Below are 16,785 nucleotides of genomic sequence, written 5' to 3' on the forward strand. Positions count from 1 at the left end.
AAAATTTCGATCAGATATGTTTTTGGGGAATTATAGGTATGTGGGAGGGGGTTGATTCCCCTCCATTCGCTTTTGGCTCTTTTAAAAGGGCACTAAAACTTCCAACTTCCAATCAAATGAGCACCATCCGATCCAAAGTTTATACGACTACCCGTTGCATAAAAACCTTATATGACCTGCGCACAACTTGCAATCCTTGCCAATGGTCTCTGGGGAATTGTGTCCACCCAAAAGACATTGTTATATAAGTTTTGGACCCTTGGTAACAAAATGGCTATCTCACAATTTCAATTGAATGCTTTTTGGGAAAAGAGGATGTCAGGGAAAGGGTTAATTGCTTTTCATCATGTTTGACTCTTAAAAAGGAACAAGAACTATACATTTTGAATCAAATGAGCCTCTTCTAATGTTCACAAGACCACCCCTTCCATAAAAACCTACAAAAACTTGCAACTCTTACCTCCAAACTCTGGAGGATTCTGTTCAACTCAAAGGCCTTATCATATTATCTTTGGACTATTTTTGAACAAATGGCTATCTCAAAAGGCATCTCAAATGGCTTTATCGTATACATTTGTGGAAAATAAATCTTGGTGGGGCATAGAAAGTGAGTACCTCTGATCACTTTGACTCCTAAAAGGGGAAGTAGAGCATCTGATTTCCAATCCAATGAGCCCCCCTCTGGAGTTTATACAGTCAGTCTTTCCATAAAAAAAACTTATATGCCCTTGGGGCATAGCTAACAATCCTTGCGCTGAGGGCTGTGTATGGGGGGAGGGTTGTCATCCTCAAATATATTATTTCCATACTTTACGCCAGCAAATGACCATATCAAAATTTCTATCATATGCATTAAAATATGAGAGGTGGGAGGAACGGGGGGTATCTACCCTCTGATCACTTTTAATCTTAAAAAGGGTGCTAGAACTTCTGATTAGCAATCCAATGAGCCCCCTCCAAAATTTACACGACCACCCTTTCTATAAAAACTTTATATACTCCCAGGGCATAACTTACAACCCTTGCACTAAGGGCTGTAAGGGGCGGTTGTCATCCTCCAAGACATTTCCAGGAATTTTAACTACGTTGAACAAAATGGCTATCTAAAAAATTTGATTCGATGTGCTTAGGGAAATAGTGGGCGTGGTAGGGGCATTAGTTGCCCTCTGATCACTTCCGAGTATCAAAACGGGCACTAGCCCCTTCAATTTCCAATCGAATGAGCCGTTTTAGAAGTTTCTACGACAACAAATGGTAATCTCAAAATTTCTATCCGATGCATCCATCCTCCGATCACTCTGAATCTTAGAAACTAGAGCTTCTGATTACCAATTCAATGAGCTTATATGTTTATGCTCAGAAGATTGTACGATCATCCATTCTATATAAACCTTGAATACCCCCAAGACATAACTTACAATCCTTGTCCTGAGGGATGTGGGGGTTCTTATCTTCAAATACACAATTCTCGGACCTTTCAACCGCGTTGAGCGAAATGGCAATCTCAAAATTTTGATTTGATGTGTTTGGGGGAATGGTGTGCGTGGGAGGGGGGTTAGTTGCCCTCCAATCACTTTCAACTATTAAAAAGGGCACTAGCCGTTTCAATTTCTCATCGAATGAGCCCTTTTCCAAGTTTGTACGACAAGTCCTTCAATACAAAGTGGCCTAGCCTAAGACCAAAATATATATATATATATATATATATATATATATAAATAATACATTTTACCCACATCGCTCTTTACTTAGGCAGCGCTATTGCGTTGCAGATGGTATAAGATGGTACAAGATTGCGTTGCTGGAAATCTTTGAGGTGGCGGCATTGAATTTTTGGTCCCAACAACGGCCAATCTCCCTCCTCTTATGAAGTAGATATACCTCTGCAAACTGAACCAGGACATAAAGATTTACTAGAGACATCTTTTTCACTTTATGACTCCTTTTTGAAAAAGTAGAAAAAGGATGCGAGATGCACTCTTTTTTCTAGACATGACGACGTATAAAATGTAACTAAGTGCACGCAAATTGACGTACAGCCATGACCGTATTCAGGGGGAGGGGGGTTAAGCCTCCTGACCGACTCGTAATTTTGTCCGACTCGTAAAAACCTAACAAAAATGAATACAAACAAATTTTTGAGGCGTTTTTAAAGCTTTTTTGTAACCCCCTTCCCCCGGAAAAATTATTTTGTTCATCCCCCCCCCCCGAAAAAAAATCCTGGTTACGACCCAGCATTCAGCTTTCATACCACACATGGCATATTCGAATAGAAGGAAACTTCATTGATTCCATGGCTATATATAAACACGATCAGCCTTTCTCTCTATTGCAATTCCATTATTGATTGTAAGCAATAATTAGTTCCTCTTAGATGATACAGTTGGGAATTTAGATATACGTCTAAAGAGTAAGAAAGGATTATTAGATAATAGAGACTGATAGGATATATTTAATTATTACGAATCGAACAAAAAGGATATGAGCTAAATTGGGTAGTTACAGCTAGCAGAACACTAATAGAAAATAAATACAATACGAAACGCAAGATGAAGGAGACATGGGTGAGTCTTTCACTAAACCGGTATACCTTATTTTACGCCGAATAATTGAAATGGTTTGGCAGTATCTTTTTTATTTTTAAGGAAATGCAATGTGTGAAATACAAAAAGTTCAACATCTTCAAAAAGAAATAAAGCTATAGTCCTCGAACAAACATACAATTCCAATTTTTCTTTATTTTTATGTTTAAGAATTTGAATTAAATACTTATGAAAACCAAAGTTTTTGAACGAAAACAAAACCCAAAAACAAAACCTGAGAGAAGATAAATTATTTTGAACACGAGAGGACCTCCCAGCCCAAAGCCCCCTCGCTTTACACTTAGATTTAGTTTTGATATGTCAGTTCTTTGAGAATGAAGAGACTCATTTAATTGTATTGGCCTTAATATACACTATTGGGTTATAAAAAAGAATGAAAACAGTTTGTTTTGCTAAAAATTTGACAAAAATAATTTTAGCTTAAATATTTCAAAAGACAAATCATATTAAATTCTAATAAACATTTAGGAAAGCACAAATTAAGCACTGACGTGAGGAGTAGGAGGATTAGTAGGGATTAGTAGGGTGGTAGGGATTAGGAGTAGGGCTGGTAGGAGGCTGGGTAGGGAACCCATTCATGTTTAGGATAGTTTCTGTTAAATCAAGTTTTCATGCCGCTTTTACTGTTTTAGGAAAAACCATTTACTCCATTTAATTTGTTTGCTTTACACTTGTTTTTAATAAATAAATTATAAACAGCATGATTAAAAGCTTTAGGGGAAATGCAGTCGTAACTACACTTTTTCAAAAGAAACATAACGGAATTAGCAACTAGCAAAAATGAGTAATTTTTAATCGGCTATATTAAAATTTACGGTCTGCTCATTACAAAAAAAAAAAAAAAAAAAAAGTAACATCATCATTTTTAAATGCCGCAACGAGTTTTATTTAAGGCAAAATTTGGAAAAAGGGGGATATTTCATGATATCGTACACTTTTGTGTGTGAATTAAAACAATTGTGTCTGAATAAAACTAAAATTAAAGCTAAAATGGAAAACAATAACTTCCGCAAAACAGCATTAGCTATTATATCATATTCAACAACAACATTTAACCATTGCAATGAATCACATTGCTTTGCTCTATAGAGCAAAGCCCAAGCACACAGGCCTGCATAAAATTTCCAAAAGATTCCCTCCTTGAAATAAGAAATGTATCACAAGTTTTATAGCCAAAAATTCGCGACGGTAATAACGGAATATTCGTCATTTGTCAATTCTAAGAAACAAACACTTTCATGGAGAAATACACCATAGTCCATTTCAGAAGCAAATCTTATTTGGCAACAGGTTATGTCTTGATACCCTTGTACCCATTACCGCTTTCCAGTACGAAAGAACTCCCGATTGAAAGGCACAAAGCCAATCTGTTTTTATGTCATTACCACAAAAGGAGTTTCGAAGTATTAAAAATTTGTATTTTAAGAGGGATGGCAATTCCAATTCGTACTAACTTAGGGCTTATTATAACGCTTTTAACTGGAAGTCCTCATTCGCAAACGAAAATAAAACATTTTAACTATTAAGCTAAAAAGTAAATATGGTTCAAATTAAATCTAAATACAATTTATAAATATTCCCTTATCTCTGGTAGTTTCAAACCTTGCTCTTTACGCTAAAGTATTTTTAGTAATTTCAACTATTTATTCTACGGCCTTTGTGATTCAGGGGTCATTCTTAAGGAGTTGCGACAAAATTCAAGTTTTAGTGTAAAGACCGAGGAATTGACGAGGGGGTGAAACCCCTAATATACGTAATAGAAACATACGAATATAGAAGTTCGTTACGTAAGTCAATTCGTAAATGACGTATATTTTTTACTAATGAAAACGTTCGTAAAAAATTAAAAGTTCTAGTTGCCTTTTTAAGTAATCAAAAAATGGAGAGCAACTAGGCCTCCTCCCCCGATCCCTTTTTTCTCAAAATCTCCGGATTAAAACTATGAGAAAGCTATTTAGCCAAAAAAAATTAATATGCAAATTTCGTTTTAATTATTTATGTGCAGAGAGCCAAAATCAAAACGTAAATTAATTCAAAATCCTTCAAAAATTAAATAAAAAAACATGTTTTTTTTAACTCAAAGTAAGGAGCGATAAAACTTAAAACGAACAGAAATTACTTCGTATATGAAACGGGACTTTTCCTCCTCAATGCCCCGCTCTTTACGCTAAAGTTTTTTACTGTTTCAAAAAGTAGAGTTAAGAGAAAGAGTTAAACTTTGGCGTAAAGAGTGGGGCGTTGAGGAGGAAAAGCCCCTTTCATTTACGGAGTAATTTCTGTTCGTTTTAAGTTTTAATGTCGCTCCTTACTTTCAGTTAAAAAAAAAACTTGTTTTTTTCATTTAATAGCTTCACAAAAATCTGACTAATTTCACCTATCTGATAAAACAACAGAGCTGAAAAGCTTAAAAAATACCAATAAAAAAATAAAAATGAATCGATAGTTATGTACAATATCAAAAAAGCCCTGCAAGCCAGCCCTTCATGTGCAGACTCTAAATGAGAACAAAAGGAAGGCGAAATCACCTCCTATGTTAGAAGAAGTATTAAAATTCCACGCCTACGCATAAAAGAAAAACAGACTCATTCACCTACTTTATGGACTATAATCTATGCTTAAATGACAAGCATTGCTTTTACGACCCTAAGAAATCTCGATTTTCGTAAAACGGGCTGGTACGAGGGGAAAAAGAAGAAGAAGAAACAGAAAGAGGAATGCCTTGGGAATATCTACATCGAAGGTAATATTACTATGGTTTTAATCTTTGCTTCTTTTTTCTAGTAAAAAGTATCCTATTTTTAAAGATATGTGCATTTTAAAAAGTAACATTAATAGAGACAGGGTCAGAAGCGCATGAAGAAGAACCAAAGGAAATATTAAAAAAAATTTGTTTTCTCTATCATTTCATATAGCAATCCATTAACCACTTCGTTAATCCGCCACGCTTGTTTTGGAAGAGGAAATCAGAAAAGCTTGTAGAAATTCTGAGCAAATTTAATTATCAAAGGCTTGTAACTCTGAAAAATACTTGTCATCCCCGAAAAGAGAGTAAAATATTTTTTGGTTCAGTTTGAAAATTTCTATCGATTTGTGTAGGCTAATTTTTTTTTATAATTTCATTTGTTAATGCTGCAAGTAAATAGTAAAATTTCCAAGGGTTTGTAACTCTAAAACATTTAAGATCCCATGAATAAGAATGGAATATTCCCACTCAAGTTTTTGATATATAAATTTGGACAAAAAAAAAATAAACACCGATATTTTTACAACACTTACTTTAAATTCATGAGAGGGGGACGTCAAATTTTTGGAAAGTGCATGGTAAAATGATTTAATAGGTCAAAGCTCATTCGGTGAAATTCAATGACCCCACTGTTTGATCAAAATAATATTTTTCACAACTGGTTTATTTAAAAAACCAAAAGAACTACTACAAAATCTATCTCATCATTGTTATACAGTAGGCAGAAATACAAATAATTTAGAATATACTACAGCTTTGCTGCAAAACGTCATTTTCAGGTTTTCAGTGAAGACAGACCTTTAAAATGCACACCCGCTAAAACTAGAATAATCACCTAATCATTACCCTTTTGGTCTTAATTATTCCATAATTATCTTATTACACCATTGCTGCATAAGATCTAAATTTTTCAGGCCGAGTGGGGGTGTTATGACTACCCGTCGGAGTAAATGAAACAGACAAAACATGAATGGATTACAGACAAGTTATAAAATAAATCGTAAACCTTATGGAATTTTGGGGGAGATGTCCAGGCCTCGAGGTTCCATGAGCACATATGTGCTTTTGATCCTGAGCGACTTTTTACTAAAATTCATTTGGCACGGATATTAAAGCTTAATTTGGATATTCTAGATTTAGTTTGTATTTTTTTTGGACAGTCTGAGCTATTAGTAAAAAGCGTAAGTTATAGCCTATCAGTCATTGTGATTTTTCTTTTTGAGTTAATGCCTTTTTCCAGGGCAAGCTGTATCTTAGCAGCAAAAAATTCCATTCGCAAAAAAACACACATATATATATATATATATATATATATATATATATATATATATATATATATATATATATATATATATATATATACCAGTTTTAATAACTGGTCTCAGTCACTATCTTGCAGGGTTTTAAAAAATGCTATTGATTTCTCGAAGTAAATGATAATAACGTGAAGAAAAAAAAGGTCAAAATTGGAAGTTTTATTATATTCATGAACGTAATTAATTTGAATTTTGCGGCAAAAATCATTTTCCGCTAGTAATCTGGATTCGTTTGTCAAGTCCAACCAATTCTTGTCTTTCTACAAATAAAGCTCTGGCAACTCTCTGCCAGTCGCGAAAAATGGAATTAAATTAAGGAAAAGTAAGCTGGTTTCACTTTCCAGCTTGCTAAAAAAGGGCTTATATCGGCTAGTCGTAAATACCAAGTGAAAAAGCTAAAGATTTAAATACTGCCCACGCTGCCGTTGTTATAATCAGTTTTTACATATAAACCAATGTTAATAATTGGTCTCACTTATTATCTTACAAGGTTTTAAGAAATAATATTAACTTCTTGAAGTAATTGATAACAACGTGAAGAAAAAAAAGGTTAAAATTGGAAGTTTTATTATATTCACGAGCGTTATTTATTTTTAATTTTGCGGCAAAAATCATTTTCCTCTAGCGATCTGGATTTGCTTGTCGAATCCGACCAAATCTTGTCTTCCTACGAATAACGTTCTTGCAACTCTGGCAACTATGAAAAGGTAAGCCGCTTTTGCTTTCAAGCTTACAAAAAAAGGCCCTTATTTTTTATAGCGGCTAGTCGTAATTACCAAGTGAAAAAGCTAGTGATTTAAAAGTTTTTGTAAATAAACCGGTGTTAATAATTGGTCCCAGATATTAACTTGCAATGTTTTTAAAAGTACTATTGATTCCCTGAATTAATTTATAGCAGCATTAAAAAAAAGTGGAAGTTTTATTATATTCAGGAGCGTAATGATTTAAATTTAGCACCAAAAATCGCAGGCCGAAATCACAAAAAAAAACTACCATAACCGTCTGAATAACTCGCGTGTCTTACTCCCCCTTTAACGACCAGAGAGCTACTATGAGGACTACAACCATACATTTACTGTAGCCTTTGTCCATATGTCATTAATGGTTAAAGCTTACCATATATTACTGGCGATTAGTAGTTCAGTTGCTCTTCATGAAGGTGAATGCAACCAAAACATTTTAAGGAGATTATAGTATTTTCTGTAAGGAGGTTGAATCACCTTTGACATTTTATAAAGACATGTGTCCTTTTTAAATTTTCATATGAGGGAAGATTTTTGGACCAGATCTTTGGAGACAAATGGATATGAGGCCCTAGCTTGGACGCACAAAGTTGTTCCCAAGTTCTTACCTCGACTCTTCCCCTACTTGTATATTTTATTTTCAGACAATGCGACTACACATCCTCGGACTGCATTTGGGATCAGCAAAGGAGTCGGAGAGAACATCGACTATGATATTTGGAAGGAATATGAAATAAGGAATCTAATGGTAGCCTACTATTATTACATTTTTTTAATGTCTTCCTTACAAGTGGTCATGCACTAGGAATTTACCAAAATTTGTCAAAGTTCGTGAAAAGTAAATGGTGAAAATGTTGATGAAAATCCTTAAAGTTTCGGTCTCCTAGATCAGCAAGATTGCAAATAATCCATAAACTAAAATCACTTATGGTAAAATTCTAGTTAATTGACTTCTTGCTAAATTAACTAGGTAAAATTTCTTGCTAAAATTAACTAGAATTTTAACTCATTTATTTTCATCTGTATTGTGAAGCCTACCATAAATCCTGGAAAGATATTTTTTGCTCTATCATCCAAGCTAAAACTTAACGAATACAATACGGTTTGGACTATCTTTGCGTCTACAATAAAAAAAAGTGTTATTACATTCTTGGAAACATCCGGTAATTCTCAAAGAAATCCGTCAAGTCAAACAAAAGGTATTATATATCCCAAATCCAAACACCTAATAACAGACAATATCCGTTGTTACACAGAGCTAATTTCTGCAGTGACTGATGTCCTCAGCCTTTGGAACTCTTTAGGAACTATGTTGGGATCCAGCAGCTTCAGCGACGCCTTCTTTGCGCATCAACTGCTACATCGGAGAAAGAAAAATGACTCGCATGTGATCCAAAATTTTTTACCTTCCGAAACTTGATCATTTGAATTTCGGAACCATAATTATTCCAATCATTAATTCCTAAACCATAAAATTCAGATAAAAGTACCGGTAAATAATATATGTGCTAAAAGTATTAATTTGTAGATAAATTTTATGATTCGTAAATAGATTGCATTTCAAAGGAGGGTCAAAATGTCCTGAAAAAATTAGAACTTCAGCATGTGTTTTGAGCCGTGGAGTAGGCACGGCTGGTTTTTGTATGGTACTTCTTTCTATTACAACGTGCCGCACATAAATATCCTAGGAAATAAAGAGCTAACAATAAATTATAGGATATTGATAATATCTATACCTTTAAAAAGCTAGTTAAATTCAGCAGGATTTTTTTGACTAGTAGGCAATAACGTATCAAATTTAAAGCGTTGGGGTAAAATCTTTTACAAGGGGATTTTCCAAACAGACATATTGTTGAAGATCTTGTATATTCGGCATTTCTCTGTATATAAATTATATTTCCAAAACGTGTCTTTAAAGTGGGTTAGTCATTGTAATATTTGGCCAAACCCCGAAGGTTTCGGAAGCAATTGATCAAATCGCCTTTAGTCATTCTAGTAAATCATCAGGTAAGGATACGGCACTAGACCCATAAAGAGCCAAACTGGCGGTGCCGATTTTTGTCTCAAGGCCCTTCAGTCAGAAAGTGCAATAGGGGAATGGGTGCCAGCCATTTACACCCTTCCTACTTACCTTTCCCAGATTCCTCCAGGTAGCCATTTTAGATCTGGGTTGACTCTGGCTGAACTTACAGAATTACGCCACCGAACCCGTCCCAAATTAAATAATTGAATACACTAAGATTCGAACCCTCACCCTTCAGACAAAGTATCCCAAAACCAGCCCACCAACCACTCAGCTAGAACGACTCAAGCAGATCATTAGATTATGATTATTTCAAAAATTTTGTCATACAAGAAAACTTAAATACACATCATATAATTATTACATAAAAAAACAAGTTTTTCCAAATGACAGTAAGGAGCAACATTAAAAATTAAAACGAACAGAAATTACTCCGTATATGAAAGGGGCTTATCCTCCTCAACGCCTCAGTCTTTACGCTAAAGTTTGACTCTTTCTGTTAACTCTGTTTTTCAATCAGTAAGAAACTTTAGCGTAAAGAGCGGGCCGTTGAGGAGAAAAAGCCCCTTCCGTATGCGGAGTAATTTCTCTTCGGTTTAAGTTTTAATTTTGCTCCTTACTTTCATTTAAAAAAACTTGTTTTTTTACTTAATTTCTGGACGTTTTTTAATTATTGCATGTTTTGATCTTGGCTCTCCGCACATAAATAATTAAAACGAAATTTGCATATTAATTAATTGCAAGTAATTGGAACATTTTGAGGAAAAAGGAGCGAGGGAGGAGGCCTAGTTGCCCTCCAATATTTTGATTGCTTTAAAAAGCAACTAGAACTTTTCATTTTTTACAAATGTTTTCATTGGTAAAAAATATACGTAACTTACGAATTAACTTACGTAACGAACTTCTATATTCGTATGTTTTTATTGCGTATATGAGGGGGTTCAACCTTCGTCGATACCTCGCTCTTTACACTAAAACTTACATTTCGTCCCAATTCCTTAAGAATGACATCTGAATCACAAAGGCCGAAGAATAAATAGTTGAAATTACTAAAAATAATTTAGCGTAAAGAATGAGATATAACGAGGAGGTTAGCCCCTCATATGCGTAATAATTTTTGTTCGTTTTAATTTTTAATGCTGCTCCTTACTTTCAGTAGAAAAAAACTTTTCATATTTATTTTTTCATTGTTTTTTCAAATAATGCTAGAAAATCCTGTACCCTCTTCATTGAAATTCTCTTCCCCAATGAGCAGTTTCTCCATGGAGATATCCTCCCACGTAACCCCCCCCAACTCTCCCCTCTAAACCCAAAAAATCCCCCTGAAAACGTCTGTACACTTCCCAGTAACCATTACTATATGTAAACACAGGTCAAAGTTTGTAACTTGCAGCCCCTCCCACGGGGACTGCAGAGGAGTAAGTCGTCCCTAAAGACATAATTTTTAGGTTTTCCGACTATGGTGAATAAAATGGCTATCTCAGAATTTTTATCCGGTGACTTTTGGGAAAAAATGAGCGTGGGAGGGGCCCTAGGTGCCATCCAATTTTTTGGTCACTTAAAATGGCACTAGAACTTTTTATTTCCGTTAGAATAAGCCCTCTCGCGACATTCTAGGACCACTGGGTCGATATGATCACCCATGGGAAAAAAACAAACAAAATAACCAAAAAACAAATAAACACGCATCCGTGATTTGTCTTCTGGCAAAAAATGCGAAATTCCACATTTTTGTAGATAGGAGCTTGAAACTTCTACAGCAAGGTTCTCTGATACGCTGAATCTGATGGTGTGATTTTCGTTAAGATTGTATGACTTTTAGGGGATGTTTCCCCTATTTTCTAAAATGAGGCAAATTTTCTCAGGCTCGTAACTTTTGATAGGTAAGACTAATCTTCATGAAAGTTATATATTTTAAATCAGCATTAAAATGTAATTTTTTTGATTTAACTATTGGTATCAAAATTCCATTTTTTAGAGTTTCAGTTACTATTGAGCCGGGTCGCTCCTTACTACAGTTCGTTACCACGAACTGTTAGATAAAATAATTTTGTTAAAAATGTATCCCATATGCGTTAGAATCTACATATTGTATTTAAGGCCTATAATTCGCTCCTTTAACAGGCTAGACGAAAGTAAGTGAGATTTTGTGTTTCATTGATGCATTTTCTTAAATATAGCTTTTTGTTGATACAAAAGTCAAACAGCAGCAAAAGAAGAGCACACAATATTTAATTAATCAGAAGCGAGTAGAATTGCGATCAGGATTAAAAGCGGATTCTGTCCCTTTCTCTGTCTCTCTCCCTCTCTCTCACTCTCTCTCTCTCTCTCTCTCTCTCTCTCTCTCTCTTTCTTTCTCTCTCTCTCTCTCTCTCTCTCTCTCTCTCTCTCTCTCCTCTCTCTCTCTCTCTCTCTCTCTCTCTCTCTCTCTCTCTCCTCTCTCTCTCTCTCTCTCTCTCTCTCTCTCTCGCAAAGCCTAGTCAGAACTTGTTATTTTTTTGAGCTTGAATATATAATCGACGACCCATGTCGTCGATAGAGAAAAAAAAAAGCTTTATCCTAGTCTAATATATATGACAGAAAATTATCGAAAATCTTAAAAATTCCACTATTTCTCCTAAAAATATTATATATTTTCAATATAAATCACTTATTTTTACGATTTGTGAATTTGTCCCTTCTCTGCTTAAAGCAAATTAAATTATACATGCCTATTACCATGCCTATAAAATAATTAGACCAAAATACAAAACTTTAGTGTAAAGGACGAGGGATAGAGTAGGGGGAAGACCGTATCAAAGGGGGGGCTGATGGATTTGAACCTCCACTGAAATGTTTGTCTGACTCGTAAAAAAAGTAACAAAAATAAATATAAACAATTCTTTTATTAAACTTTTAAAAAAAAGTCGTTAAACTTTTTAAACTTTTTTATAACTCCCCTCTTTGGTGGGATCTTACAAAATTCTTTTATAAAATCTCACAGAAAAAAAATCCTGAATACGGCCCCGGGAGGTGGTAGGCCTACCATCCCTCATATACGGAACAAATTCTGTTCATTCTAAATTTTAATGTTGCTTCTTACTTCCTATTGAAACAACTTGTTTTTTTATATTTAATTTACCCTATTAAAGTAATTTTTGATTCGAAGATTGTGGAAGACAGTTTGTAAATAAATGCTTACTACTTCCATCTGTCATGTTTTTTTGCACTCAAAATGCTTTCAGTTAAGCATTAGTGAGGCTTTTACCTAAAGGATGAGGTGGGTCTTAGGGGGCTACCCTAAGACCCTACTGTTTTTTGTTCGTTTTTGGTTTGACTGTTGCTCTTTACTTTCATTAGAAAAACCTCTTTTACTTGGCATACTACAAAGAAGAAAATTAATATGACAATATAAATCTCCTTTAAAGTCTGACGCTGAAATATTGAAGAATGCACAGGGGCCTACTTATCGCTAGTTTAGCTTTTGGACACCCTATTGCGCCAAAATTGTCGGAAGGGTCTTCTTTCTTTCATGAAAACCTGCTTTAATTGGTAATAAATGACATCGAGAATAATCGCCCTGTCAACCCGTGTCTGCGAGGAGCTAGTCACTCTATTGTGTAATTAATCAAAAATTCATTTTTCACAAAATAGGTTTTCAAAGAAAAGTAAAGAACTCTATTAAACCAAAAATGAACAAAAATAAAATAAAATAATCTACCAAGCATAAAACTACCACAAGTCAGCATTCACAAATAAAAGAAACCCAAAACAAACAGAAATTACAACAAATAACCGAGTCAAACTCAAAACGGGCCGACATTAACATGAGTAGGCCTTAAAATTCCTATGCATTGCTAAGGCCAGAAGATAATTTTTTTTGCTGAAAAAAACACAAATAAATCTGCATTGTCAGTTTAATATACATATACTGATATTTACTGATCAAGGTGTTATTAATGTTTGATTTATCAAAGTTTATAAAAGCAAAAGTATTTAAATTTTTTTCAGTAAAGTGCAAATTATGTTCTGGCCTTGGGAAGTCATAGTGGCTTTGACCCCTACTAATGTTAATTTCTGCTCGTTTTGAGTTTAGGTCGGTTATTTATTGTAATTTCCCTTCGTTTTGGCTTTCATTTATTTATCGATGCTGACTTGTGGTAGTTTTACGCCTGATAGATTATTTGATTTTATTCTTGCACATTTTTGGTTCAATAGAGTTCTTTACTTTTCTTTGAAAAACTTATTTTGTGGAAAAAGTTTTTTTAAATTAATTTCTGTTCGTTTTATATTGACATAGCCTTTTCAGAGAGAAAAAAAATAGTTCAAATCTTATTTTTTTAAGACTTAATGGTTTGGCCTGCTATTTCTATGCTGGAGAAAATTTGTAGAAATTTTTAACAAAATACATCCTTTTAAAAATCTGAAAACTTAAAATAGTGTTTAATTTAGTTTCACACCTCCTCGAGTTGATCTGAAATAGAAAACTTGATACTATTCGCAAGAAAAATCTGTCTACTGACAGTTTGAATACATTCACACTATTCTGATTTGGTTAAACTTTAAGAGCAGATAGTAATACAAGAAGCCCAGAAAGTTTGAAGATAATACCCTCAGTCGTTCTTGGGATACTGCTGAGATTCCTTATTGGGAATTAGCATTAACACAGTGCATTTTAATTAAATCTTAAACCAACATTTAATTTTTAAACATAATGGGCAAATTTCATAACTGCGATGGGTTGACCTACGGAATGGCCCAAGAGATACAGTTATAAAACAGTTCGGCTATGCTGAACAAAACAGCTATTTCAATTTTTGATTGGAAGTGTTTGGAAAATTATGATCTGAAAAGGAGGGCTGATTGTCCTCCAATCACTTTTGACTCTTAAAAACGGTACTAGAACTTTGAATTTCCAACCAAATTAGCTCTTTTAAAATAGCAATGATATTACTTGCTATGATAGAGCGGCGCTGCCTATGATATTGCTTATATGCCCCTTTAATACTTGCATACGTATAGTTTTTTCGTTTAATTGAAACTCTCCCTAGGCGTTTCAATTTGATGGCCTTAAGTGTCAGTAGTCAGAGTAACCGTAGAAAAAATATCAAGAGTGTAGACATAGTTTCTTTTTCTAGTTCAAAATATGCCACAATTTACCCTGAAAGGTGTAACTTAATTACGTAAGCCGTTGCTGTGATATTGCTTTGTCACCCTATGATCATATATGATCATAGCCCATTTTGATTTAGTTCAGCATCCACCTAGATATTTCTTGAAAGCTTCATCTTAATGCCCTTAGCTTGTGCAGTAGCAAAAGTTGTAGTAGCAGTAGTAGTATTTGTAAAAGTACGCACAAAGCACCTTTTTTCAACATCCCCTACAATACACAATTAAATTGTTACTTAACACCAACAACCACTGCTGACACGCCCTCTTGAAAACCTGTGTGAGGATAGTGTGTTTTGATTTATTTCAATACAGTTACAATATTGCCCAAAATTTTCGCCTTAGTACCCTTAGATGTATTAGTAGTATTAGTAGCACTAGTAGATATAGTAGTAGCAGTAGGAGTAAAGTTGATAGTGGTAGTTTTAACTTTAGTAGCAGTAGGCTATTATTAGTAGCAATAATAACAATAGTAGTAGTAGTAGTTGTAGGAGTAGAAGCATTTGTATTATGATACAAATATTGTCTTTTGGTTAGTTCAACATCCCCCACAATAAGCGTTGTAAGTTTTAATTACACATACGAAACTGTTTCTAAGATATTGCTGACATCCCCTTTTGACAAACTGCATACGGGTGGCAGGTTGTCATCTGTATAATAGAAATTTTAAAAAATAATCTCTGAAAAGTTCACCTTCATACGCTTAGGCCTAGTTGTTATAGTGGTCACAGCAGTAGTATAACGACTCAACTCAATACAATAAACCAATGCTAGGATATTGTCGACTTTTCTCTGTTTTAACCTGTATAGTCGTATACTTTTTGACCTTAATAGTAATAAGTGATTTAACCTTAATAGTACTATTATCACAGTAGTTTTGGTGGTAGTAGAAGTAGTTACAGTGTTAGTGTTGTTTTAGTAGTAGTAGTAGCAGTAATAGCAGCAGTATTATTAGCGTTCTAGCAGGAACAGCAGTAGTAGTAGTAGTGTATAGTTGTTAGTAATAACAGTAGTAGCAATAAAATTAATAACAGTAGTAACAGTTACATTTTGCCTTTTGGTCAACTGAACATCCAACTTGTCCCTGAAGTTTCTTCTTGATATGACAGGCCGTTCCAGAAATATTACTGATACGCCCTTATCAGCAATTTGAATAAAATTAGTACGTTTTGATTTAGTTAAAATATCCCCTCAATGTTTCCTCAGAGATTGTTATCAATATCCTCAGCCTTAGTAGTACTCGCTAAAGAAGTATTAGTTTTATTGATTGCAGTGGTAGTAGTAATAGTACCTTTGGTACTATTAGCAGCAGAAGCATTAGTAGTTGTAGCAGTAGTAGCGTGGAAATATTGACTTTTTGGTCAATTGATCATCTCCCTTATCATTCCCTGAAAATTCCAAATTAATATACCGAATCACTCCTGAGGGACACCCTTTTGACAATCCTGACATTAAATGTTATGATGTAGTTCAAAACTTTCCTCAGTATTCCCTGAATGTCTCATCTTAATGCCCATCATATTTTAGGAAAGTATAACTCAAACATGCATACCTCTTCTCAATAACATATATTATATGTAAACAATGAACAAATTGCATAGCCTGTAGCCCTTGCCCTGAGGCCTCGGGGGAGGGGGTTGACATCCCCAAACACATAATTGCTGAGCTTTTCAATAATACTGAAAAAATTCATGTCTAAAATCTTTGTTTGGATGTTTGTTATGGAAAATTATGGGTGTGTGTGTGGGGGGGGGGGTCTCTCAAATCACATTGAATTAAAAAAGACAATCTCAAAATTTGATTATAGGGATCTTAAATTGTCTAAAGTGCAATAACTTTGTGAGACGGATGCCCTCTGATTACTTTCGAATATCAAAAGGGGCACTAGCCTTCTCAATTTCCAATAGAATCAGCCCACTTTGATGTTTCAACGACAAAGCTTTCACCAAAAACTTTTTATGCCCCCAGGGCATAATTTGGAACCTTCGCCCTGAGGGCTATGGGCGGGGGGGGGGTTTCATCCTCAAAGACATAGTTTTCAGACCTTTCAACTACGCTGCACAAAATGAATATCTCAAAATTTGATGATAGGGATCTTAAATTGTTTTAAGTGCAATCACTTTGTGAGACGGACGAAAGATGAGTTACTGGACTCGTCCGGTAAGTTATTGAACATTATGTATACGATTTTTTTGAAAAAGGGGAAGTA

The 16,785-nt window shown here is 34.5% G+C and overlaps 1 protein-coding gene across 1 annotated transcript in view; it reads right to left on the reverse strand.

Moving 5' to 3' along the window:
• LOC136037150 (discoidin domain-containing receptor 2-like) overlaps positions 1–8,714 on the reverse strand; it is a 158,650-nt gene extending 149,936 nt beyond the window's left edge. Inside the window, exon 1 of the mRNA XM_065719663.1 lies at positions 8,552–8,714. The gene's annotated coding sequence lies outside the window, so the exon portion shown is untranslated. The remainder of the gene's footprint in view (positions 1–8,551) is intronic.
• Between the last annotated feature and the right edge of the window lie 8,071 nt (positions 8,715–16,785).

This window comes from Artemia franciscana, chromosome 16 (assembly GCF_032884065.1).
Source record: "Artemia franciscana chromosome 16, ASM3288406v1, whole genome shotgun sequence".
NCBI lineage: Eukaryota > Metazoa > Arthropoda > Branchiopoda > Anostraca > Artemiidae > Artemia > Artemia franciscana.